We start from the raw sequence: 5,279 nt of genomic DNA on the forward strand, positions 1-5,279 counted from the left end.
GCCTTCCCCGCGCGCCATAAAGAGGGGCGAATCACTCCCCGTGATTCCCTCTCCCGTTTCCCCCTCTTTTCCCTCTCTCTCTCCCTCGGATTCGTTCGGAATCACTCCCGCAATCTCCGCCGGCGCATCTATGGAGCCCGAGAACTCCGCGGCCGGTTTCCTTCCTCTCCGGCCGCTTTCCCTCTCTCCCGACGCTATAAAATCAACCCCCGAGCTCCGCTCCTCCGTTTCCGCCGCTCGCCGCTCGCTCTCCCCGTCGGATTCGTGCTCGCGCCGCTTTCCTCTCTCTCCGCCGTCGCCGACGAGTTCCGGTTCGCCGCCGCCGTCGCTCCGGACTTCCTCCCCACTCGGCGTCACCTCCATCGGCTTCGCCGTGTTCCCGTCGACCTCGTCCGCGCCTTCGCTTCGCCCGCCGACCGCCGGAGCTCCGTCGTCCTCGCCGTCCCGAACCGCGCCGCCGCCTTCTTCCGCTTCGGCCGCCGTTCCCGTCGTCGCCGTCGACCGGGGTGAGCCGAAGACCGTTCCGTTCGCTTCCCCCTTCCCTCCTCTCTCTCGGGTGCCGCTCCGCCGCGCCGGTGGTCGCCGGCGGTGACCATCGGGGCGCGGGCGCGTTCCCCTCCCGTCGGCCGTGCCGGCGAGGCCGCCTTCGGGCGCGCCCTCGCGGCTGCCAAGTGGGCCCGGCCGTCAGCCGCCCGCGCCCGCGGGTGCGGCTGACGCGTGGGACCCACGGCGCCGACCGCCGCAAGACGCGTGCTCCCGGTCCACCGTGGACCGAGAGGCTGACGCGTGGGCCCCACTCCCGTGGACCCGGTCCGCGCGCCCTCTCCCTCGGCTGACGCAATAAATGCGTTTTTAATTAAAATTTAAATGAAGAAATTCGTAAATATCCATTTAAAGAGCATATAAACTTCAAATGGCCATATCTTGGCCATTTGAACTCGGAATTGGACCGTTCAAGTCTCTAATTTTTCCTTAAGAAGTCAAGAACCCATTTTTGTGCTTTGTTTCTGCTGTTATGTGGAGTTTATTAGAGTAAAAGCCTTTTCTTTTCCGTTGGTCGTGTAGACGCTGCAGCTTCGGAAGATCCGCTCTTCGTGGAAGTCGAAGCCGTCGGTTGGGAAAGCGAGCAAGGCAAGTCACATCATCTTTGAACATATTGAATCCCAGTTTGTAAAATTATGTTGATTTAAATTATTGCATTATCGCTTTATTTAAATTCCCGCGTTATCACTGTTTTATTTAGCCATGCCTATTTACCTTTGTTATGACCATATTATTATTGTTATTGTTATTATTATTACCTTGTTCACCCTAGATTAAACAAAACCTCAACTAGTGGACACTCTACTCGTGGTATCCCTAGTTTAAATTTAGGTAGATGCTTCGCAATTTAATTAGGTAACATTAGGTGGTTTTATAACTTTAGACTTGGGAAATATTCATATCACCTGGACACTGTGGAATTGTTGGATTATTGTGGAATTGGCTTCACACCGCCCCCTCTATTCAAAATCCCCTAAAATGGTTTTAGGCTGGGCTCGGGGTGCATGGTTTTGATGGTAGCACCTCGGCCATATAAGGACCGGTCTTCGGGCCTCTGTTGCAAAGCACTACCGTACTTCCACATGTCTAATGGGTAAGGCTTAGTTTGTGGCTCAGTCTAGTCATAAACAAAAGTACACGGATTGGAGATGGATGAAGTCGGGTGTCGATGGACATTCTCCAGGGCAAATGAAGGCTACACGAGCTGCGGCCCGGTAGTCGAGATGTCATATGGCAGAGGGTTGGTGCCCTGCTGCTAGGGGCTCAGTTCTGCCTGCCTGTCCCGGGTATCCCGGCCGTAGGTGGGATTGGGTCGGTACTCTTGTCTAAGGCTAGGATGGGTTGGAAACTATGTCACGTCTTCCGTCTGTATACCGTGGTGGTATGTGGCACGTGGTTACACGTGAGGAAGATGTGTCTTGTGGGTAAAGATGTACACCTCTGATCAGAGTATAATCTATTCGAATAGCCGAGCCCTCGGTTATGGGCAAGCCGAGCAATGTACCCAAGTTAGTGTTTTAATTCTTAAAACCTGCTTAACAACTAAAATATGGAATGGTTGGCCTGGGTTGGCTTAGGACGAGCTGGGACCCAGGGTCGGGTTGCCAGTTCGGTCTGAATCATCGTAGGCCTTGGGTTAAGGCAGGTTCGTGTGGGTTCACGGCCTTGATTAATAATATTGTTTAGTTCTAGGATCGTGTTTACAAAATAGCTTGAGCAACTAAATGTCTTTAAATGCTGTTTACTGCAACCCTAACCCCTCTATGGTATAATTCCCTTGTACTCCCTTGCATTTATTCTGCATTTGTGGGTGTGTCTTGTTGAGTACGGTGGTTGTACTCAGTCTTGCTCAATTTTTCCCAAGCCCAGAAGAGGAGCTCCTTGAAGATGAAGGCTTTGGTGTCTAGCTCGTGCCTGCCGTCAAGCGCCTGTGGTCGTCGCCCTAGTCTTCCGCTGTTTCTCGTTTGTCTCTGTGTGTGCTGGGCCTTCGTCGCCCATGTAATAAATTAACTATTTACGCTTCCGCTTGTTAAACTCTGAATTGTATCAACTTTTGGTGTACCTTGCCTCCTGGGACAAGGATTAATGCACGCACGTAAGGAATGCCCGTTGGGTTATTTCCGGTCGTGACAGGAATCCTGCGCCTCGATCATCACAGTGGTGGCGATGAGGGCAGCCCCCCGCTCCTCCTCCACCTCTCGTGCGATCTCCGCCAGTGCCGTCTTGCGGGCCTCAAGATCTGAGACGTGCCGGCGGTGTGCCTTGCGGCCCGCTTCTACCATGGCCTCCACCGAGCGCCGCCCCTCCTCGACACGCGCCCATGCGGCGTCGAGCTCCGCACGCTCCGCCTGCAGGGCCTCCACTTGGGCGCTGAACCCATCTAGCACCGCGGTGTTTGCGGCGGCCAAGGCCTGCAGAAGGGGCTCGGCGCTCAGCGGGGCGACAGAAGACGAGGGGAAGAGCTGCCTTGAAGAAGACGCCGCGCGGCTCGGCCCGCCAATGGACGCGCCGGCCTCATCGCGGGCCACCCCCGGACCTGTTTGGTCCTGGGCGTCGCCTGAAGGGGTGGGCCCAAGCGAGGCGTCCGCGGCCTCGTCGTGAACTGCCTCGGAAGCCGCCATCGCCTCAGCCCGGCGAACCCGGGCGGCCTCCTCCCGAGCGGCTTCTTCGGCCTGGCGAACCCGGGCGGCCTCCTCCCGAGCGGCTTCCTCGGCTTGGCGGGCCCGGGCGGCCTCCTCCCGAGCGGTATCCTCTGCATGGCGAGCCCGAGCGGCTTCCCGGGCGGCCTCTTCAGCTTCCCGTAGGCGGTCTGCGGCCTCTCGCCGGTCAGATTCCCGCCTCCGTGCCTCTGCGGCCGCCGGATCTTCGGCCTCGGACTGGCCGGACTTGGGATGGTGGGAGGAACGCGATGGGATATCACTGAAGCAGAAAGAAAAACCAGAAGGCAAACAAGATGGGTAAGAGAAAACTTGCTTTTGGGATAGAAGAAAAGACGGTCGCAATGAGCGTGGGACGAACCTGCGAGGGGGTCGGTTAAATGACCACCTTGGAGGGGAAATTAGGTTTCCCCGGGATGGTTCTGTCTCCCCCATCTTGCGCAGCCGCTTCTTCTTGCGCTCCCCCTCGGGCTGCGATGTTGGCGCGGCCCCCTCCGGGCGCCTGCTGCTGGCACGCACCGCCCCGCCCCCTCGGGGAGGAGATGGGGGAGGTGTTCCTCCCAGTTTCCTCTTCCCCCGGGCGTCGGTAGGACGGTTGCTCCCCGAGCCCCCGACGCGGGGCCCAGAAGCACGACCCCCTCCGGGGGTAGATTGATCCCCCCGGCGGCTCCCACCTGCGCCGTCATGGCCCTTAGGAGCCTGCTCCTCTGAGGCCCCGACCGCCGTCATAATGGTCAGAATGGAGGCGCGGTCGGGATCGCTGCAAAGGGGGAGGATACCGTGGGGGATGAGGGACGCCTCCACGGAGTTGAGATTTAGCACCCGTTGGACCAGTATCTTGAAGTCCTCGGGGGCCCAATCCCATCTGACTCCCTGGTGGGTCCGCATGTAGTCTTCGGACCCGGTGTACTCCCAGGCGGCCCGAGCGCGCCGCTGGAGCGGCGCAATCCGACGACGGAGGTAGTCGCCGTACACCATGGCCCCGGTGAGCCCCTGGGATCGCAGGCCCGCGAGGCGGTCGAGGACGGCGTCATAGCCATCCCCCAGATCTACCGGCGCCCGCCAGCTGGAGGCCTGCGCCGGGGGCTGGCTCGGAAGTCGGAGATGCGCTTCGTCGGCGAGGGGGGTGTAGAACCAGTCGCTCTTCCAGTCATCCCACTTTTTACGGAGGACGCAGGGGATGTAGCGGTTCAACACCGGCCCCCGCGGCAGGAAATAGCAGCCGCCGACCACCGACGGTGGCGATACCGACTGCACGGTAAAGAACCACCGGAACAGCCGGAGAGATGGGCGCACCCCAATGAACATCTCGCACAGGTGTGCGAAGATGCCCAATGTCATCACTGCGTTGGGGGTAAGGTGCGCCATCTGGAGATCGTAGAACTCCAGGACATCCATGAAGAAAGAAGAAAATGGCGGAACCAGCCCTGCCATTGCGAAGGGGAGAAAGAAGACGGACCGCCCCGGGTAGTCTGGCGCCGGGCGTCCCTCACCCAGCATTACTATCTCACGGCCGGTGGCAGATTCCGGCATGAAGCGGCGCGGCAACCCGGCCTGCTTCTCGCTCACAATGCGAGAAGGCGGCAGCACGCTACCATCAAGCAGTGCGGAGCCCCGTGCCATGGCGCCGGACGAAGAGAAGATGAAGAGCGAGCGCGTGTGGCGAAAGAAGGGCGCAGGGAAGAAGGAGTTAGGACGCAAGCGGCGAAGGCAAGGGAAATGATGGCGAAAGGAAGGAGACAAATCTCATCCTCAGTGCCTTTATACCCTTGCCAACGCTGTGCCTGGCTCCTCGTTTCTCGCGCCCATTATTTCGCCCCCTCGTTTCTCGCGCCCACGCTTCCACTAATCCCATTCGCCCGCTTGCGGCGCGTGAGATGGATATGCGGTTGCGGCAGTCGAGATAGATCGTATCGTGCGCGCGTTAATTACGCTCGCCGACCGAAACGACATTACCGTATCTCCAGGCGAGGCAAATCGGCTCGCCCAGATTCGTGCGCCGCTCAGGTGATGTGGCAGTCTTGAAGAGACCGCCCATTATTGACAGCCAAATTACCATTACCGGTGTGCATGGTTTGA

The sequence above is a fragment of the Oryza sativa genome, chromosome 6, assembly GCF_034140825.1.
Source record: "Oryza sativa Japonica Group chromosome 6, ASM3414082v1".
Taxonomy (NCBI): domain Eukaryota; kingdom Viridiplantae; phylum Streptophyta; class Magnoliopsida; order Poales; family Poaceae; genus Oryza; species Oryza sativa.